Genomic DNA, 24,645 nt, shown 5'->3' on the forward strand with positions numbered 1-24,645 from the left:
GTGATTAAGGAGGTGGTATTTTCTTTGGTATATGTAGATATCTGTACAACAGTAAGAGGAAGACACCATACATACATATTGAGAATCAACAATCTATGTAGAAAGTTCATTGTTTATAGAAGGAAAGGTAGATAAATGTACCAGACTAATTACATAATTGTGATAGTAATGTGCAATCTGGAAAGCTGCGATTTGTATGCAAGTCGACGACTAAATAATATGATTAATGATAAACAAATATGAAGAGATATAGGATGTGCCTCTACTAAGTGATTCATTCGTCACATAAGATACTAGAAGGCATTGTAATCACTCATTGACTCGTGGAGATATTGAATAGGAGAACAGATTAATGCTCTTATATATTTGAATATTTTATTGAATTGGAGGATGTGGAATATTATACATTGGAATTCATACAAATGACCTTCCCAAAAGAAGACATGGGTGAATATGTGCAAGGGCGGGGATAGGAGGGAATTGAATCTGAAAGATTGAATGAGTGTATAGAGCCATTTTGGTGATCGGAAAATAGAGGATAGAATTGTTGTAAGCAATTGATTGAGCTCATATAAACGGGATAGGCTTTTGTTTGGATACATATTATTTTGTTTCAATGTGACTATGATTGTGTAATCACAGTTTGTGAATTCTGAGGAGAATATTTCATTACCACATCAATCGCTATGCATGTAGCCAACAATCCTGCATTCCATGAGACTAAATTTATTTACAACATAATGTCAAACAATTACCAAGCCTTGTCAAAGCTTCATCTTTTGCAGACATTTCTACTAGAAAAATTGAACTAAAACCAATCTTCTGAAGGCTACTCTTTTAATCTATTTACAACAAACAAAAAGTAGGATTAAAAATATAATTGTTGTATAGCTGCTCGATTCTTAAGCTCGTGGTAAAACTTTTGTAAAATTTTTATTCTTAGGGGAGAGACGTTTTTCCTTGTATTAGGAATTTTCGTTACAAAAATGTAGTTCCATTATATTCTATAGCTTTGTATCTTGAGATCTTCAAATTTTTAATGATATTAAAAAATTCACTATTCTTAAGGCACTCGAATTTTGAAAACCATCAAATCTTAAATATTTTAGACAACAACATATAAGATACAATTTTTATGATATTTATTAACTAATTAAAAATAAAAATCTAATATATTTTAATTTTCAATTAATAATGAAACATAATAAAAAATATATTTTATATATTTTGTAGACAATAATGATATTTTAGAAACCTTATAACATTTGTTCTCACAATTTGTATTTGACAATCTAATTATTTCACAAATTATTAAAAGTGAAAACTTTAACATAAGAAAAGAAAAATAATACCATGAATTGGTTAAATATTTTCTCCTAAAAGCTTCCCATATCATAAGATCAACTATTCTCCCTTAGGTACTATTCAACTCCCAGTTTAGTTGTTTTGGCAAACTAGCTATATACATATTATATATTTATAGAAAATTATTGGTAAATAGATTTGTCACTATGATAGTTACTTTTGAAACAAACCCTGTTCGCCCTGTGAATAGTGATAGCTGTGACAACAGTTGGAGAGATTGAAACTGATCATTACTAGATTACAATCTTCCTCTGTGTTTGAGAGGGGCATCTCCCTTGTAAGATAAATTTTTGATTTTTTAAATAAAGATGATTACAACTTAGAATATAGAAAGAAAACTATTGATGACGAATACACCACACAATTTCAATGTTTCTATAAAATTGATGTAGACTACTAATAAAAACAAAAAAGAACTACGCTTGAGAGCTATCATCAACACAATGCTAATTCAATGATTAGTGAATATTTACACCATACCATAAAAATATTCATACTGATGAATCGACACTTCAACAATTCAGATTCAATGGAAAAGAGAATGCAAAATGTACTTTATTTTATTTCTTAGCACCAAGAATATAAGAAATGACTAATTACAAGAACACCAATTGTACGCACTTTCCAAAAATTGTCTTGTTATCAAAACATAAGTGTTTTTTGTCTCTAAGTCCAAAAAGTCCCCTATTACCTTGAGATTTATAAATTTATAGCTATTCTAGCATAATCAATCTTTCAGGTTCATAACTACTCAAAAAGTTAGAGTTCAGACAACTCTGAAGAAGATTCATAACCAACTCTAACTTTTACAACTCCAACATTGAGTTACAATAAGTAACACTTGTCACTTTCCTCCATGAAATAATTGAAGTTCAGCAACAAGAAATGCTAAATGTACAACCAACGGACTTTCTAAGCCACATATTGAATTATGTGTTTTGAATTTGATGTAGTAACAAATTCTTGTCACCAATTTACTTATAGCTAGAGTATTGTGTGTGACCATGCCTCAAAATGAGTTCATAAAGTAGGCATTTGAATCACTATATGTGAAAAATAAACACACCTTCCCTTCAACTATCTCACACACACTACATGGGCTTTAATCAATTGTGAGCATAAGAATCAAGTTGGTGATGTTTAGATTTGATACTTCTACATGTGCACAAACTCAAACCTTCACAACTATCGATCCAAACAGTAGTATTTGACAGAAATTGTCTTCTATATCTGCCTCTATATACCTCCAATTCCTCTCGAGTGGTGTAACTCTTATTACTTATATGGCACTCCCTTGCAGCATTTTGACAAACAATTGACAGGGTTCTTGTAACAGATTACTACCCACGGGTTCTTATTATCTTGAACAATCAACGATACATACCTTCGATTGAATGAACACTAACAACACCATGTTGAACCTTTCGATTTATAAACTGCACAATCATGATGTTTAGATATCTTTGCATACTTGTTGAATTTGTGCATCCATTGATGAGGGTGATCTTCATGGTTTTAGTTGATGAAGGCATTATTCCAAACAGTTGGAATGTTTTGTCTATGCTTTCATATTTGGGGTTTACATATATGTTGACTCTCTCCTTACTAAACAATATATGTATATCTTGGACTTCTAGACAATGGCATCATTCTCAGTGGCACGTGGAAGATGGCTCTACACCTGTAGTATGCAATACTACTTGATACACCAGTCCTCATCTTTACTCTATTTTTGAAAGATACAACATTGGCAAGTTTTAATGGGTTCATATTGCCTTCCCGGCTGGGATGTCAAGACATCAATGAGATGAGCCATTTGCAGATTCAGAAACTCGGTCCGTTGGGTTAGATATTTCAATTCCCTTTCTATTTTTTTATCATGAGCCGTTGTAAGATTCATCTTTATGCCTGTCGTTTACATTTTATTGAGAGCATTATGCCAAACAATTCATGTGCCTAGTCTGTGTTCTGTCAAACCCGCGGATCTTTGAGGAGGACCTTTAATCAGATGGTTCACGTGCGTTGCCTGTGGTTGCATTGGGTTGAGAGAATTATGTCAAATATCTGCGTTGTTCCTTCATTTCTTCATTAGGATTCATTGGAGATGTATATCATGTCCTCAACATTTGGTTGTGCGCACATCCTCCAATACTACATTCCTCCAAGATTCATCAATGCGGATTCCATTGTGATACTTATAAGTGTTTGGATTTTGAATGGAAGTTTAGACAATATTTTTAACAAACATCATGGAGGCATTCTCTAAAGAAGATCACAGACAACTTCTAGCTCATGATATTGGCATTGAAGAGTTTCTTTTTCCTCTCAAGATTCATTGTGAAAAGGTTAGTGACTTCCCATGGGCTGGAGGTTTAGATTTTTCCTTTGATGGATAATATACAAGCTGGGAGATGGAGACGTGTGACCCATTATAGATAACTGCTTGGGCATATTCACAGTGAGTGCCAATCTTTACATATTCACCCTTAACCAAGCCTGTCTCCGCCTCATCTCTAATCGATGGCCAAGGCTCTTTATGTTGTGACATTTTGTCAAACAATCCATATATCAAACTGAGATAATATGATTTGTTAATGATTCATGTATGTTTATGCAATCTGTGATTGTTGCTTCCATCATTTGAGGCACTTTGTCATACGGTTCACACGTGAAGCCAATGTCCTTGATATGCTAGATGCAGAACTCCACTGTCCTTACCATAGGCATCTTCTCAGAATAGCCGACTGCATTCACTTGAGATTATTTTGGTCTCTTCACCTAACCTTCTCCACTTGTTCTACAAAAATTAACACACATTTGATAGTGCATTCATGGACATTGTATCGAACGTTTCCCATGTAAGCTTATGGTGGTTAATACTGTCGATCAAATTTTGATATTCTCAGGTTGTGAAATTCGGCTTTACACCTTCCAATCATGTTGTCTGAAATGCCAAATATTATCTCAATACTTTTATTTCTACAGTCAAGAGACGAAAATAAATCTTTAATGACTTCACATCTGAAATCAACCCATGCCTTCAAGCAGCAGTACCTGCGAATAAATTTCTAGAAAGTTTCCACCAAGTAGTTAGTCTCAAAGACGAGTTTGAGTTGGATTTCTTGAAAAGTACAAGTTAAGGTTAGGGTACAGATTTTGGGCAAAAAGTTTTTAAGGAAAAGTTCAAATTCAAACATGCACTTTCTAACCTTAACCTACAAAAAGGTTTTAGTACGTAGAGAGATTATTTCTAGTACGTAGTGAGAGAGGGGTTTGAGTACATGGGGAGAGAATACGTTTTAGTATGGGGAGAGACAAAAGTGTACATAGAGAGAGGTAGTTTTGAATAGTTGGAATTAACCCCTCCCCCCTCCCCCCTCTCTCTGTAATTAATTTAACTAACTCTCGCAGTGAAATATATGGGTAACAAATATATATATATATATATATATATATATATATATAAAGCCGAGAGATATCAAGGTTTTAATTTTTTAATATGAATATATTTTTTCTGTGTAAATTAAACCCTCAATATATCTAACTTTCTCCATATATATTATATAAGCTAGTAGCATCTAGATGGGATGTTAAAAGAATGTAATTCTAATATTTATTATATAATATTATATTACCACATAAATTTTATAATATGAATTTGTACAATTTTATTATGTGAAAGAATTTTTTTTGAATTTGACAAATAGGTCTAATTTAATGTAGGTTTGGGGTTGTAGTTGCTTAGTTTAATATTAAAAAATGTCAATGGTTCTGAGTAGATTTAGAGTTAGACTTTATTGGGGTTTATAGTTAGGGTTAAAATTAGTTTAGTGTTAAAGATAGGGTTTTTAGTTGATTTAGTATTATGTTTAGGAATCATTATCATTTATAGGTTTATTAGATTTAAGGTTATGATTCAATTTGGGTAAACATTTAATGAATAATAGGGTTCACTTTTGGCTAGGGTTATTATGTAGTGAATTAATGAAAGGTTTAACATTAATTGTATTTAAGGTTATATTCTTTGTGTGTGTGTGTGTGTGAACACATGCATGTGCCTCTCTCATTCCCTAATTATTATCTCTCTCTATCTACTTTATCTCCCCAATCTCATTCTCTAACATTAAGTCCCCTATAATTACCATCTATCTCCATCTTATATGTCTATTTCTCATCCCCCTCTCTCATCGCCCATCAAGATCTATATCTTTTTTATCATTAATTTTCCTCCTCCTCAAGCTCTATCTCCTTTATCTCCATCTCCCCCTCTTAATTTTCCCTTCTCCTTTTCTCCCTTTCCACCCCCTCTCACCATCTCTTCCTCCAAATTATGATATCTATCTTTACCTCATGTCCATCACCCTTTCTATCGCTATCTCTCTCTCATCAACATCTTTGTCTATTCTAATCCTTATTTATTTGCCTCCTAAATCTCTATCTCATTTTTCTTCCTCTCCTAGGCTTTTTCTCTCTGACTAAATTGTCCCCTCTTCCTTTTCCCCCCCTCCTCTCACCACTTATTCACCCTAATATACATCTCTCTCTCTCTCTCTCTCTCTCTCTCTCTCTCTCTCTCTCTCTCTCTCTCTCTCTCTCTCTCTCTCTCTCTCTCTCTCTCTCTCTCTCTCTCGCTAAAGAGAGATTTTTATTTAATTATATTATGAAGAGTCCATTAATATGACAAAAAAACTAATTAAAATAATCCATGTTTTAGAAGTTAGATTTTATTTTATAATTATCTAATTCTTTCATTATTTATTTAATTATAATAGTTGTCCAACTTGTTGATTTACAATCAATGAATACTTATTATTTGTTAATTTAAAACTAGTATAAGAATATTATATTTTTAAATACAAATAATTACATATCATAAAATTAAAAGCAAAACCAAATATATTTTCTAAAATGAAACTCATTAAATATGAGTTGTATTAATAAAGAATGGAGTTATTTTATATCAACCAATAAAGACCTTAATTTACTATAAAACTTATATTTATTCAGTCATTTTTTTCCCATATTTTTTGGAGTTAGTTTTATAATATTTGAAATTTAAAACAAAAATTCTTCATTTAATGAAATTAAATTTACATTCCTAAGTGTTATGTTTGAAATGGTGAGGGAAATTAAAGTAGAGGAGATGTAAACAATTGAAAACCAATCCCTTTAAGCTAAATGTGACATGAGTATAAAATGATTTGCTAGTTCCGTAATCAAAATAACATTGAATTTTCTTACATTTTCACACATGAAATAACTTAAGCACTCTATGCACTTTCAACTTAAAAATACAACAAATAGAAGTATATAAAGAAATAAATTATAATAATTATTTAATACAAAAATAAATCATCATTAAGAATATAAATATAATTCTTTTTTACTTTCCAAATGTTTTCAAAATTCTAATAGTCATAATATGTTTATAAAAGTGAAGATTTTTCTCAAATGATACATTATATACAACTCATAATATTCATTATGAAAGTTAATTCTAAAGATTATTTATATTTGTTATAAACAATAATATGATTATTTCTAGGTTGTATAAAAAAAAAAAATCTCAAAAAAAAAAAATCTATCTCTTCAATACACCACTATCAACAATAAAAATTACTAATCATGAAATATACAAAAATACTTACACATTTCAAATTGAAGCCATATGACAACCTAACATATAATATGAAACTTAAATGTGATTCATTATTTATATATACTTCAATACAATGGCCTTTTCTATCAAGTTTGTACACTAGTTGTAAACATAATCGTCAACAAGTCCATTCATAAAAGTTACGATACAAACTAATTGTTGCGATGTAGTGACCTAATAAAATAGTCACCAATGAGAATAGTGTTACAACCTTCATTTTCATTATGATCATGTGGTACTTCTTCCAAATATTATGGAAAATGAGATACTCAATTAAAAATCTACTGTACCTTATCAACAACAATCTACATTTGCAAAATATTATTATCTGAAACATAATCTATTAACAACATTGCAGATTCAAAATGTTGAATCATTTGGTAACAACATTGCAGTACAAACTTTTTACATTTATCAATTGATGTTTGAGGGGAACCATTTGAGTTTAAAGAAACAACAAGATTTGGTGTGATAATTTCATATTCATTGTCTGATAAATCCATTTTTTTATCTTTCTTGAATATGCACATATTTGAGGAAAGAATGAGATTTTGTTATTACTTATCAATTTTATAAGGAAATAAATATATATAATACAAATATAGGAAAACCAAATGACAAGAAAGAAAGAAAAAATTACCATATTGAGTTAGAGACATAGATCATGAATATATATATATATATATATATATATGAGAAAAATCAATGTTACATATAACATATGTCAAGTCAAACAATAACAAAAACCTATTTCGATAATTGATGCAACATATGAAATTTTCAATAATTAATTCCAAATTATAAAATAATTAAAAACAACTATGTAATCTTTTAATGTGAAATAAAAATGTTATTATTACACCAAAAAGGTAATAAATCATATGTTTGTATAAAAAAAATTGATATATAAAATATGTGAATGTAAACTATAATATTTTTACTAAAATTTATATATAATTCATATAAAGAAAATTGGAATATTCACCAATTTTATAGTAAAATGAAATTTACATTATTTTAGGAAAGTAACAAAGAGTTAAATATTCTAATTAGAATCACTATCATCATCAAATTGAAAAATGGTTCGTTCAAATAAAGTAGAGTTCGTAGGATCTAAAATATCAAACCAGTAGAGATGTTCGTAAGTTCTATGTCACAAATATCATGTGTTTGTAACTCCTCACCTTATTCTTTGAAAATCACAAGTAGTTTGTGTCCATGTCAGTACTTTCTCTGCAACAATCTTCCTTATTCTTTCATGGATCGGTAGGGTCAGGAAGATCCCTTGAGGCCCCCATCTATCTATTGCAACTTGATTCCATAGGGTGTTCTATAATCCACCGAACCATAGTCTAAAAATTTGACAATGATAATAATAATTTGCTAGACCTTGAGTACTAGTTTGTGGAGATCAAAACATTTTTTCTAACCATATAGGACCATTTTCCACGGAGTCCATTGGAAAAGGATATTTCTCAATCCAAACCTCTACAAGAAAAAAATATAGTTTTGTAGGTCACAACCTTCACAACAAACCAATTGTGAAAAAATAGGATCTTGGTAGAAGTGACCAAAATTTTGAAGAGTTGGTGGATATAATTTCAACAACTCTGCTTCTAAAAGATGCCTTTTTACGAGACAAACAATTTCTTCTTTCCTTAGCATGTATTATCTAAAGATCAAAATGATGATAGGTGTCATCAACTTTAATCGTTCTTTGCCACAAAATTTTTATTTCCTTCTAATATCTTAAAAAAAAGGTATTTAAAGAGACAAAAAATATATTTTAAATCTTTTCAATAAATAATATTTATTGAGCCATGTTAAGTTCCAACAACATATTAAATAAAAATAATTGATTGAAAATAATATACAAATTTAGAATGAGGATATTAAACTTTCCAAAATTATTTCTTTTTGGTGAATCTTTTCTTTTTTTTGTTACATAAAAGATGAAATAAACTATAGAAGTACAACATCCATTAAGAATGATGAACATCAAAGTAATAACATATTTTTTCTACCATTTTTTTTTGTCCAATTTTTTTTTATTGTTCTTTGCTTAAATAGAATAAGCCCTATGTTTATAGCATGTCTATATACAAATGCATATTATTTAACAGTTGTAGAAAGGACCTTATTAAACTGTAGAATCACGATGCTTTATTTCTAAAGCCTTTAGCATTTTTTCTTTAGCTTTTCTTTTTTGCAATTGTTTTCTGTTCTTCATTTTCTCATAATGATCAAAAGAAAATGGTGGCATTATCCTTAGACCCTATAGTGACTTTACATGAGAAATTACAACAAATGTCATTCCTATTCTTTCTCTTGGTCCAATATCAATTGTTGCTTTTTCAAGTGTCAAACCTTGTGATCTATGTATTGTTAGTGTCCATGCCAATCTCAATGACATCTAAGTGGTAGAACCTCTTTGTATAGCACTAATAGGTACTATTTTAGGATGTTCATTATTGAATAGAAAACCAGAGTAGGCATCAAATTTTACCATGACATATAATGGTAGTTGAGGTGGTGTACTACCTAGCTTGTAAACTATTTTCTCAACATAACCTAAAGCTCCATTTACAAGGCCTACTTCTATCCATAAGTTTGATGTGAGCATAATTTTTGATCTCTTTGAAATCAATAATTCAATATCAAGTTCATATGTACAATTATCATCTACTGGACTATAGTTTGATAACTTTGTAACAATAACACATGTAACTAGTTCTCGAAGAGAATGGAGTTTTCTTTGATTACGTTTGTGAACATTATCATTTGTAGAGAATAAATGAGCATTGTTGTCAAAATCTTCATTTATTATTGTTGGAATATTGCATCTTTCTTGTGACATTAGTAACTTCCAATCCTCAATTGTTGGTTGCACATCTCTAATATTTATGAGCAACTAGCAAAACTTTTTCTAATCCAAATTCTCTCCATCTTGCCTATAAACCTTTTCTAATGTAATAACAATCTTAAAGTCTTCCCATAGTATTTTTGCATGTCTCGTACTGTCATATGCTACTCTGTCTTTTACATGAGGGAGTTGGCCAAGATCACCAACCAAAATCACTAAGATACATAAAAAATTGTATGAAATATTTAGTAACAATTTAGTAGTTAAAAGAATATTCATGTAAATTTTTTGTTTCTCTAGTACATCCATTATAAATGTGAAATAAGAATGCCTCCAGAATTAAGATTGAAATTCTGAGAAAATGCTTGATGGAGTCTAGAGACTATATTCTCAAGTAGCTTTTCCCCAAGAAAGCTCATTTCATCCTTTAATATATATCTTATTTGACTTAGTTCTTCTTGGAAACTTGTCAAATGTATTCCTTCTAACTATCTAAAGTCATTTACTTGAATCTTCAATTTTGAATGTGCAGTTGAACCACCTATATTGTATGTAGCCACTCTTGTTGGTGCTAGTATTAACAATGGAGTATGGTTAGGGAATACCGAATCTTTTAAAAAATATTGATTGCACCAATCAAATATGACTTTCTTGTACCATCTACACCCTAAATTATCATATACAAGGGTGCTACATTATCACCACCATTATAGTGTGTCATAATAACATCAAATACCCTTTATTGTTTTTTAGCCAATTTAACGCTATTGATTGCTTGTTCACATTGAAGATTTATAGTGCATCAATTTTCTCTCATTCTACCAATAAAATTGATTGCATCTGAAGTATATTCATCTGATCTATATTGCTCTGCACAACTATGTTGCCTATGCATATCCCTTCTTCCTAGCACATCAACTTCAAAAATCTCCATTATTTGACCATAATTCATCTGTGAGATGATTTCCATTCATGCTCTATAATGTTATGAGGACCCATTACATTGTTCTCACTTCTAGATTCAGAACTGCCATCACTAATTTCTACATCCACTCTTCATTCAACATGCCATGGAACATAATCTAGTGACTCCCAATTTGCAATTTATGTGATATTATCATCACCAATATCAACTTGAATATCACAAAATAGCTTTTATAATGATAGCTCTGAAAAGAAAAAATCAACAAACTTGTTTGATATGCATTGCAAAATTAAAATAAACATTGGATAAACTCTAACAATTTTAACTATTTTTCTACGCTCTCACTTATTTTCTTTCTATTTTTATTATATATCCATGCTATAGAGGCATGAATCAAAGAGATGGAGTCCATAGAAACAAGTCTTCTTCTATATGAATCTATGAATGATTCTGTTTTCTCTTCAATACAATCTTCATTCTTTGTCTTAAAAGGTTTGAATATTTTTAGGGAGATATTCAGATTAACAAATCTTCTACTGCATCCCACCAATGGAAGTTCTAGGAGTACGTGACATGTTTCTTGAACTACAACATCTCTTTCAATAATAGTTTTAGTTTAAAGTCTCTTGCAAAATTTGGATACAAAGTCATCAGGATTCTCTATATTTGCCAGTTCTATGTCAACATTTGATGGTAGGTCTCAAAACATTTCTCTACTTTGGATGCATACTTTGCAATATTCTTAATAACAACATGTGGTGACAAAACTGGTTCGATTATGTGAGTTGACTCTATTATTGTTCCTTTGAGGTCCAAATTTTTTCTTCCACATTCTATGTCCTCATACAATTTTGATCCATTTATATTTACTTCCCAAGGAGCATTATACCTATAATTTGAGTGTAAATAGTTACAATGCAATAATATTTCATTGTAATAGCTTTGTTAAGAAAAATGAAATAGATAGTACCTACTTTCCCCTTTTCTTTTGAGACATGCTCCCTCTTTACAAATTGTATGTCGCTATATGGTATTCAATATTTCTTCAATAATCTTGGTCCACATTCATTTCTAGTATTTGGCTTGTGTTTTTGAGACACAAATGCTGTGCAAAATTTTGAAATGAATTGATGAAAACAAAGACTTTTAAATAGAGAAACAAAAAGATGGTAGCAAAAATATAAGGATTATAAAAAATTAATTATAGAAATGTCTGTACATACTGAAACTCAGTATAGAACTACCTACATATTTTTTTTAGTGCCACATGCCTGTGCATTCCATGCATGCACAATGCGATGGAAAAAAGATTCAAATTCTCTTACTTGTTCTTCATTATGCAAATCTAACTTATCCATATTTGGAGCACCATGAAGCCACAAAAAATCATGTACATGTGGAGATCCCCTATGTTGTCATTCATATCTTGACCAAAAGTCTTTAACATTAAAGCCTTTCTCCAAATTTTTTTTGTGAAATATTGTATGTTTTAGGTGCGTGTAGTGCACAATAATATGAGGATAGTCAATAACATTTTGTCTCCTCCACTTCTGAGCCTCCCTTGGATTTGATGGTTGAGTTCTGGGAATGAGTGCATGTAGATCAAGCCAATACAAATCAGCTACACTAAGTGTAAAGAAAATTGTGGGGTCCCTAGTTGTTTCAGCAAATCATATAATTTTGCCTAACTTTTTTTCCAATATGACCTTGTACCTCTTAAGGTTGTTCCAAAACACATTAATTTCCTAGCAAGGTGTGGGCCAATTTTTTTTTTCCATATGTTCTCGTAACTCATCAATGGTCATTAACAACTCTTCAATATTTCATTTTACGAAAACTAAACTAGAATTTTGTGCACAATGCCTCATTGTCATGTTTCCCATGTAATATCTAAATCAAGGATGTCTACCAAAGAGATGATCCTTATACAAAATTAGATTCTTCACATATTCATGAAGGTATACTCTTCATAGATGCGGCTCCAAAAAATCACATTGTCCATTTGGAAACAATGTCGAAAATGCCATGTCTATTAAACCTGTTGTAACATATTCATTAATTGGAGATTTACATATTGATGGCCAGTTCATCAAACACAAAGGATCTATATTGGGGTTATTAATCCATGCATGTATGAGTTCCATTTCCTTTTGAATATAGGCTTTTTGTCATTGATGTAGAATGATTTATGTTTGTATCATAAACCTCATACATCTCAGTTTGTAGACATAGAATTTGTTTTGATTCATTATCAATGTCTACATGAATAGTCTTTATTTGATGGAATATATTACAATAATTTTTTTTTAATGTCATCCATTGCATGAGTATCTACATTAACATCGGTATAAAATTTGTCATTTTCAATTTTATACCCTAGAACATAGTACACCTATTTTCTATTAACTGTAAAGTCATAGTTTGTACCATGCTGACTTTTTTTTTTCAAACTATTATTATAGGCAAGTCTTTTGAGGGAAACTTATTGTGTATCCCTTGTATTTATATTGGCCCCCTAGTGTATGTGTCACTTGTAAAATTGGACTTACACGTGCAATGAACATTACTTCTACCTAAGTCAAATTTGCAAGTTTAGGTGGTTGTGAACCCAGGTCCATATTGTTATCTACTGAGAATCTATTATTTCTTTTTTCTTGCTGACACCTATGACACATTTGAACTTCTTTGTTAGGATTAACCTCAGATAGAAATAACAGTTACATGCAAATATAATCAATATCATAAAATAATAGATCAAACACATAAGAGAACACAAGACACCAAGATTTAACATGGTTCACCCAATCCCTAAGCTACGTCCACCAATAGAAACTCCAATATTATTGTTATCCAGTGATTAAAACCTAATTACTATCCATAATCCCTTATAGCTCAATATCACCATAATAACCAATTTTCACATCACACATTATAAAAATCCCTAATCCTAAGCCCTTTTCATACAAGCTTTCTTTTGCTTACAAAATTAGGTCTAGAATAATAGAAAAATAGTAGCCGATGCCTTTTACAATATAAGGGCATTTTTGGCTTTAGGGGCATTGCCCCCCAACCCTACCTTATACTATGATAAGGAGCACTGCCCCTTGACCCAATCTTGGGGGCACTACCCCCAAACCCTCGTAGAAATAATATGAGGAGAAAACTACACTCAATAAACCTCTAAGTCTAATTTGGCTCCACATCACAACATTCTTTTGTATGGTTAACTTTAATGCCAACATAACACTCCTAACACTTGTAGCACATTGTAGGCATAACCAAATTATCTAATTGGCATTGAAAGTGTATCTAAAGGTTTTGATAAATATTTCAAAAAAATTCACTAAAGTTCCTCTGAATTTCTATACTAGGACCAACATCTTCATTTTATTTACTTAAGTTTAAATCCATAGAATTCAATGGTGCTACACTTGTTGATGCAAGCCAATCATTTTCAACCACTGATGCAATTGTCAAACTATTGTTATGGATTTGTATTTCTTCTAATATTATTTGTGTTCTTCTTCTAGAAACATGTTGCCTATCTTTTTGGTTGCGAATGAGAGGTTTATTTTCCTTTTCAACTTCATTCATTTCATCTTGTTTTTGTTTTCTATAATCTTTATGATATTTCCTCCTAGAATTCCTTCTAACCATATTTTTTTCAACAAGTTTCCACTTTGTGTTCCTTTCATCATTCTTTGCTCCATGTCTCCAACATTATGCTCATTATCTTGTAGATTATAGTTAGTGCAATTTTTTTCATTTTGGCTTTCATCTATTTCTTCATGCTCACATGACATATAGTCCATTTTATTTTGAGATATTTGACAATGTCATTCTCTATAGAATGAAAGTTAAAAGATTTAATCGGAAGCTATTCACTTTCAAATTTTGATGGTCTATATTGCTTTAAGATAGTTGGAATGGATAAATGACTTGTAGTCCTTAGAAATTTATATTGATTATTTATTTCTGTATCCATCATGTCTCTCTCTCTCTCTCTCTCTCTCTCTCTCTCTCTCTCTCTCTCTCTCTCTCTTACACACACACACACACACACACACACACACACACACACATAATGGAGTAGACATTTCTTCTCCCTTTCTATATCATCCATCTTTTCTTTTTTTTCTATGCAAGTATTCTCTTCAATATTGTCTTCTCTCATCTTTAGACTGACAATTTGCACATCTTTATGGCATAGCTAAAAATTGAGAAGTAAAGTACTATTTAGACTATGTTTCTTTACTTTGATTGTTTAAGCAATTCAAATAAAATAAAATACTACAAAATTTTATGTAAGAAAATATGCTTTTTATGCATTTTAAATAAGATTAGATTTTTTTAGTATACATAACTTTTTAAAATATCATTGAAAATAATTATTCTATTTACTCATTTAAATATAAAATCACATATTTTTCCATAGTTAATTTTATCTTTCAATGAGATAATCTCAAGATTCTTTTTCCCTTATTCTAAATTGAATATATCTATAAAATAAAAAATAATATTGTTTATTAAAAAATATAATGAATTTTTCAATACAAAATAGAAATAAAAAAATTAGGATTCCATTTAACATTTTTAATTTGTACTACACATAATTACATAATTTTAACAACTAACAAATCTAGCATTATCATTTGAAATATTAAATTATCAAAGTAGCCAAAAAATATACATCATCTTTAAAAAGAGTATGTTGTATTAGTTGCACTTCAAATGACTATTTAATATTGAGATTGTATGTAAAATATCTAGACATGTTTAAATTCAATACATTATAAAAAAGTAAATATCAAGACTCTATTTTGAAAACAAAAATTACACTACATACATAAATCTAGATTACATAATTGGAGTATGCATAATATATATATATATATATATATAATTTTAGAAAATAAATGCTTCCATCATTGGCATATGAAACTGATTGCATTTCCATTATTTTTTTAAAAATCTATACAGAATCAACAAGTTCTTTTTAGGACCCAAGTGGTACTTGAGCTTTACATTCATAGAGTTAATAATGCTTTTTACACCTTTTATAGTATCCACAACATCGAAACTTTGTGACTAAAAATCACATTTATTTTTTCTGCATCATAATATCAATGTCCTCTTTTTGTAATTTCTTTTGCATTGACTTAGAAAGTTATTGAACTGTTTGATTGATAGACGACAATGCGGAAGAACTATCAAACAAATTACTACCCAAACCTTTGATACAATTTTGTATCCCTGTCATGGATATATCTAACAAAATTTTTATTGTGTGTGGTTTTTATGACAATTCATTAGTGTTGATCTTCTCAAATTACACCCCTTTAACAATTCTTGGAGTGAGGCTTTAGTATGACTAACACCAATTGAGATCAATTGATCAACATGCATCTCCTTCACTTTCCTTACAATTGGAATATCCTCTTTTAAGAAATCAAGCTCCCCAAATATTGTTTCATCAATCTCCCATGCCACAATTACCTTCTCAAGAACACTTTTATATTGCTTTACCACCTTTCAAATCATACAAATACATAGCAATTCCAAATTATCCCTCCATTCTATAAATACAATGTGTGTTCCATCCTCATTGTTCTTATCTGAAAGAGATACAGATTCTTTGGCCATTGATAGAGAACATTGTACACGTTCATATGATCAAACAAGAGGTGAATTGCATGTATTTTTTACATTTTGTACAGATTCAACAAGAAAAATTTGATCTTTCTTCAAACCATCACAAGTCACATCATTGATCTCCACTTTAATAGGAGAAGAATCACCTTCATCATCATCTATATTGTCATCATTAATAATAAAATCATGATTTACACAAAGAATTTCATCTGAAACAATAGGTGGGTCCACTGTGACATCATCTCTCACAATATCCATTGTATTTGTGAAATTTTTGATATGATACTCAAATGTGTGGTATACTAAGTGCCTTGGAAGTAATGTAAATGACTTTTGGAGCCACTCTATTGATAGCAGTATGACATCAATTGCTTGACTCTCAATTGATGTTTCTTCTCAAGAGTACCAATCTATTGGATCAACTAGGAGATTAGAAATATTCTCTATTTCATATAATGGAAGCAAATGACTCCCATCTTCATTTATGTATTTTGGAATGTTATGTATTTTCAAGATCTCATGAGCTCTACTGACAATATACAATAGTCCCTTTTTTAAATTTATTTTTTATTGACACAATTTGCCTAGTGGTCCTCTAAAGCAACCTAGTGTTTGTAACTTCCATTTAAAATTTCAAATATCCTTCCTATTGGATCAAAGTTATATCACACATCCCCAATAGTATTAATTCAAAGATGAGCCACATTGATTTGTAAACTTTTTGTTACGTGAAGACTAGCACATGAGTACTTACCAATAGTTATTGAAAAAATAAATCTAAGCATTAATCCCGATATTGTCTTTTTATTTGAACAATTTGTATCCACAACTCCAAAAATAATACATTATTGAAATGGTAGTGTGGTAACTTCCATGGATAACCATGGAAGCCAAAAACCCTTACATAGGTGAATGTTCAAAATTGGATATACCAATTTCCATATTTTGCAATTTCATTAGTAGACTCATTGGATATTCTTCTTTCCATTTCATCATGAAGTTTTCTTACTATAGTGAAAGTTAAACCATCATTGACTCTATAATAATGCTTTTCACTTTTGATCATTTCTAATTAAGAAAAATAGTTGTAAACTCTGGCTAAACCTCTCTAAAACTATCATTCTTATTTAGTCCTAGAAATATATTCTACAAGGCCAACAAATAGACCAAATATGATGTCATATAGCATTTTTTTATTGTGAAGAACATTAATTAACTGTACATACAAGCAGTTGCGGATAATAGATGCCCAATTCAATTGTTTTTTGTTCCAATTTTTTTGGATGAAATAAAACATCCATGTCTCAAAATGATTTAGCGGGGACATCCAAAAGCCCTAGTCAATAGAGTAATTTAATCTCTATCCTCTTCTATAAAATCAACTTTGTGTTGTCCTTTGGCTAGTTTTTTAACATTGGCATTCTTTTGATGCATTAATTTATCATTCAAAAACCATCTTGCAATTGAATCAGACTATTAATAGTAATCATTGGTAATTTTCATATCAACAACATCATACTAGTCATGATGTGAAATATTGAATGCTTCTCTTACAATTTTAGGTGTATTATCCAACAATGTTACACCCTATGAATTTTTAACTTTCCTATCTCTTGCATCGTAATACTATACATAGGGCAAAACCAATTCCATGGATTGAAGAGAAACTAGGAACACAGTTGCTTCAACCAATCCTAAAGTTGCCAATCTTTGCTAGAGAAAAGATATTCTCTCACCACTTTGCTTTCAATATGAAAATTCCATAATATCAATGAACCCTAAATTTGGGTCTCCTATCTCTTTGTATGTTGAATCAAACTTATATTTCTGAAGATTGCTTGTAAATTTGAACTTCATAGTGAACAATATAATTTATGTAACCTAGAAATATTATTATTTTAAATAATAAGAAAACAAACCAAAAAGACAAATGAGAAATCTATTTAGATAGAACAAAATAAAAGTGTGGACACAAATAAAACAAACACACTTTTCATTATTTTTATCAAAGAAATATTTAATGGCATGAAGAAGTTGAATGAAAAATTAAAACATGGAAATAAAAGTGCTGAAAATATAAAGTAAAAAAATTTGTGGTTATTTTTTATTTGAAAAATATTTTATGGCAAAAAGAAGTTTAATGAAAGATTAAATCATGGAAATAAATTATCATAGCCATTAAAAATTGAATATATTATGTCAAACATAGTGTTAGTTCATGATCTAAATATATATGGATCTGGACACAAATAGAACAATGTCATGTTGAAGTCTACTATTTTAGTATCCATCTTTCGTTAATCCAATCGTGGGCTCAACATAAGAGGGAATGAGAATATGGTTGAAGTGTTTTAGTTTTGGGAAAGAATATTTCAAAATATTGTTGGTGACTCAAAAGAGATTCAAAATTATCTACAACAACACCTGTCCACCAGCAATTTTTCTTGAACAGGTCGACAACCAAAGCCACTAAAATATATTCAGGTATAGAAGCAACTGAAGGTGAAGGTCGACTACATTTAGAATATAATTCCTCTATAAGATGCTCCTAGATCCATTTATCTGTTATAAAGTTATTACATTCAATGATGAACTTAGGCCTCTGTGCATTGGTGACATATCCTATTATGGTCATAGGGAACCGTGTTCCGTTGAAACCATCTTCATCACAAAACACTTATACTTTCATCCCATAATGAAAAATCATGTTTCATAGCTTAACCTTGAATCCTAATAGAAAAAAAAAATATATTCAATGTTCACAACTATAATCATTATTTAAAAAATTAATATAATACTTAAGTTAACTGGATAAGTTACATCAAACAAAAACACATCAAACACAAACACAACCACAATTGAGCTCTTGTAGGATTACACAAAGAAGATGTTCCATTGCTCATATTTAAAATTTAATAAATTGATAGAGTTGGGAATAATATCATATGAAATCCTTCTATCATCAAACATGTCATGAAATATTTCATAGATCTAATAGAGTATCTTAATTCGTGACATCCATTTCCCTTGGTAAAATATTTTTCTTTCTCCTTGTTCTATAAACAAAAATAGATGAATAAATAATATAGGGTATTTGCAGGATCATGGTCAACCAAACTATGCTCTTAAGTGGTAATAAATAATCAAAAAATCAGGGTTATGTCAACTTGACGTGCAATTTTCTACTTGTTATTTTCTTTACATCAAAAATTTGAGAAAAAAGAAGCTCTAGGAAATTGAATCTAGTTTCTATACTACTAGGACTTATCTCAAAAAAATAAAAATTGTTTGGTCAAAATTTTGAATTTTAATGTAATCTTACAAAAAATTTAGAATAAAAATAAGAAGTAGACGTATGTCTGACCACCTTCATCAAAATCAAATGATAATTTTTTTAAATAATATTCTAGATATAAGTAGTAGACTCATGCCTAGATGTGACACATATTTTTGGGTATTTTTATTCTAAATAAATAATAATTAATTAATTTTTGACTTTAGCATTTTTGGAATAAAAAACACTCATGTCTGACCACCTTAACTAATTCAAAACTCTGCAAAATTTAATTTTTCATTTTTTTTCCTTATAGTGGAAGAAACATAGAATGTGATGCATCTTTTGGATTTATAAAATGTTTTACCATTTGAAAGTTATAGTCATTTTTTAAGTAGAGTGTTAGTTAACACTTTATATATAACTCCATTAGAAAATAAGTAATAATTACTTGCTAAACTCATAATTTGACAAACCTTACATTTATGGAAAGATAAAAAAATTCTTAAGAAACCCTTTTCATTTCATAAAATTTTGGCAAAAAAAAGTCGTCAACTACATGTTTCAAGTAAAAATCACATAAAAATAGACCAAAAACACATTTTTAGGATGTTTTTAAAGTTGACCATATAGGGTTGGTATCAAAAGATACAATAGATATTATAAAGATATTAATTGTTTTCATTTAGTATCAGAGTGGGTGGGAAAAAAGTTGGAATAGATTTTGAAATGGTTTGATGCATTTCAGAACTACATATTTTCCAGATCACCACTTTTTGACACACCATGATCCTACACATACCCTATACATTCTTACATAGTTTATGATAGATTCTGGCTGATTTTTACTACACATATTTCTCTAAATACTTCAAATTTACATTCATAATTTATTCTTTATTTTACAATTGGAAATTTCTTAATGTTTAATTATTTTGGGTCTAATACTGATTATTTTCTACCTAGTTTGAATGCATCTAACAATCAATGTCTCCAATTTCAAAATATGTAATCTCTCAATTCAACTATCAATCTGAAGACTTGGTAAAAACTATAAAATAACCACAGTAAATCAATAACCATAATCCTACTATAAAATAACCATAGTAAATCAATAACCATAAACCTATAAAATAACCATAATAAATCAATTCAGCTATATTAAATCATAATCCTAGTCTAGGATTATGATTTAATATAGTTTAATAGTAGGATTATGAATTAATTTGATTTAAGTGTGTTAAGTTTGGTTTAGAATTAGAGTTGGAGTCTACATAAAAGTAAAATTGAGGTACAAATTTGTGTAAAACTCTAAAAATTTAAATAATAAACCAAATTGAGTGAGGGACTAATAATAAAGAAAATTGAACACTAACCTTAAATCTGAACCAATGAGACATTATTGATAAACCTAAACCAAATGAAACTCTAAGCCTATATAGAGTGAAACCAATCCAAACTCATCTCTGATTGATAATATTGATACTACAATATAGGTTATGATAAATTTTGGCTGATTTTTATTACATATATATTTTTTAAAAATACTTCAAATTTACATTCATAATTTATTCTTTATTTTGCAATTGGAAATTTCTTGATGTTTAATTATTTTGGGTCTAATACTAATTATTTTCTACCTAGTTTGAATACATCTAACAATCAATGTCTTGAATTTCAAACTATGTAATCTCTCAATTCAACCATAAACCTATAAAATAACCATAATAAATCAATTCAACTATATTAAATCATAATCCTAGTTTAGGATTATGATTTAATATAGTTTAGTAGTAGGATTATGAATCAATTTGATTTAAGGGTCAAGTTAAGTTTGGTTTAGAATTAGAGTTGGACTCTACCTAAAATTAATATTGAGGTACAAATTTGTGCAAACCTTTAAAAATTTATACAATAAACCAAAATGAGTAAGGGACGAATCATAAAGAAAATTGAACACTAACCCTAAATCTAAACAAAGAGATATTATTGTTAAACCTAAACCAAATGAAACTCTAAGCCTATACAGAATGAAACCTTAATCCAAACTCATCCCTGATTGATAATATTGATACTATGATTTGCAAGTTTAGCTCAAGGCATGTTACTGTTAGTGTAAATAATAATTATTTATTCTTTACTTAAGTTTACTTAGGATAAATGTATTATTTTATTATTTCTTAGGTTAGACACTTAGGAGTTTGCATATTCATATGAGTTGTCATGTTGACAACAATGGAGTCTGCATGATTAACTAAGTTGTCATGTTGACAACACAGTTATTTGCACTTTCGATAAGCACATGGTGTCTACAACATAATTTTATGTGCTACAACTTTGTAGGCTCATCCTCTCATCATTGGACTAACTCTTGTGTTTAATGGAGGATAATCCACTCCGAGTGGACATGTGCTTGGTTGTAAGACTTATTAGTGTGCTAACTCCTAGTCAGTCTAAAGGCCTTTAAATTTAGGCACTCCTAGTGTACTTGTACAATAAGTGGAATATCATATTGTTATTCTAATTATAGTCAATTGGTTTATTTGTGCTAATTATTGAGCTTCTTGGTCTTGGGTGATTTTTCCCTAAGAAAAATTCTTACATGGTATTAGAGCCATAGGAGCGTCATTTCATAGCCATTGGAGACCACCATTGCTTCACCTCTTTGAGGACACCTCGATTCAGATCCAAAGTATCTTCAGCTATTGGGAGCATCTAGAATCAAAGTAGAGCTCACCATTGCATTTAAAGCATCAATTCGGTGAAGATTGACTATAAATTTGCCTATATTGGGCCATAGTCAAATTTGAGGCAAATTTTTTTTGCAAACCGACACCTATATGCTTGATTTGCAAATTCGATATGATCATTTTCATATCTGCTTAAATTATTTTTGGATTTACATTCATTTTCTTTGTAATTTTCAAATTTTTCTTTTCAAATTTTTTTGTAGAGAACTTTTTTTTTTTGCAATAACTAGGTGATCAAACCCTGACCCCTGCAGAGGAATATTCCTTATTGATTCATCAAATATTCCCTTTTTACCAAGCGATAGATATATTCTCAACCAGTGAGCAGCTTTTAGCAAATTTTGGCTAAATTTCCTACCACTAGTGGCCTCACTTCATTTCGCACTTGGTGGCCTTGGTTTGTTACAACCCCACGAGCCTTTTTATTTAAACACCTGCAAGGTGTTCCCATGGCGAATGTGGAATTTTTAATCCCATTTTCCAATGGCTAATATATTCTTAGCATTGGTAGCAACTCTAAAACCTAGCACCAACTCACCACATTTGCATCCATGTGACAATCACCAAACCTCCACGTGGCACCACAACTATACCTCTGCCCACTCAATGAACAACTCAGCTCCTACACACATAAGTACAACACTATCAGCCATGCACATCAGATCCCAATCATCAATCCATGTGGCATCTTCCATATGCTGATTTAGCCTAACATGCATGCCACCACATGCCATTTTCATACTGTTGATGTCAGCATCTGTATAGCTGACATCATTAGCTGTATGCTAATGTCATTGCCATGTCACCTAGGGAGGATGTTTTCAGTAACATCATCTTTTTTATAGGCCTAAATTTGATGATCATTTGACCGTCATCTGTAGACCAAAATACACTACTATGATGGTTGTTTGGATGTCAAATTTAACCTCACAATTTGCTGATCAAACCCCTCTCCAGATTCATTTTTGATTTGATAGTCCAACTTTGGGAGGCCATATCTTAGTAATCTAAGCTCCAAATTAGGTCCAATTTTTTTTGATTTTGGCTAAAATTTCTTGAACTTTTCAGCGGTGCTATTATTTTCTAGTTTTGGTGCATGAATTTGTTAGAAATTGGAGTTTTTGGTGACTGTACCTTTCTAATCTTGCATTTTGCATTTGTATGGGCTCTTCTGGACTTCAAATCAGGTTCTATTTTTTTTGAAAGTGAATAATTTTTCATCTACTTTCTAAATTTTCAATCAAATTATAGGCTTGTGTGGATAGAAATATCACTTTTAGAAATAGGTTCTTTCTTTTCATTGTAATGCTTTGATAAAACTTCAAAATTGTTGTATATCTAAGATACATTAAAAAGTTCCAGATTTAAACTCTAAAAGGAGGTTGCAAATAGCCAATCAGAAGACCACTAAGGCCAAAATTGGCAAGTGGCTATTGTAATTGCACTAAGTATAAAGTGCCAAAATCTTTCATTTAGGGGGGGTGGGGGGGTTTCTTGATTGAGTGAATAGGTGGGGTGTCTCTTAGTGTTGTGCTCCTCTTTTCCTTCTTTTTTCTTTCATTTCTTGCATCATGGGAAATCTTAACATTCCAAAATTAACACCAAATAACTATGCCACATGGTCTATTAAAATATGGTGTAAATTGATGCATGATGAAGTTTCTCAATATGTAGATGGTTCCCTTCCTAAACCAATAGGTGATCAAGTATCCAAAAGTGATATTGATGCTTGGGTACTGGAAGATAGGAAAGCCCTAAGTGATATTAGGATGGGGGTTGAAGACAAGATCCTCTATTAGACTGTGAAGTAGGATACATCTAAGGAAGTTTGGGTTTCCCTAAAAAACCTATATGGTAAAGTGACTGAGGAGGATGTTTAAAAAATTGAAGATGAGCTTGTCTCTCTAGATCCTAAGACATTTGATTCAATACAAGATTTTATCATTAACTTGAATGAATTAAGAACAAAGCTTGATGATTGTGGTAGTCATATTAAAAATGACAGATTAATCTATCTCATTCATAATAAATTTCCATCTGAGTACTCCACATTTGTTTCTTCTTTCAACACCACAAAGACTAGCTTAGGGGTTGCCTATAAGAAAATCACTTTTGATGATTATGCTTAATTGTTAGAGGATGAAGAAACTAAGTTAC

General features: G+C 30.2%; 1 pseudogene; it reads right to left on the bottom strand.

Annotated features, from left to right (window-relative positions):
• Window positions 1–24,645, bottom strand: part of LOC149569258 (uncharacterized) — a 272,149-nt pseudogene that overhangs the window by 160,521 nt on the left and 86,983 nt on the right.

Source organism: Cupressus sempervirens, chromosome 3 (assembly GCF_028749045.1).
Source record: "Cupressus sempervirens isolate cs-2001-9-10 chromosome 3, ASM2874904v1, whole genome shotgun sequence".
NCBI classification, from domain to species: Eukaryota; Viridiplantae; Streptophyta; class Pinopsida; order Cupressales; family Cupressaceae; genus Cupressus; species Cupressus sempervirens.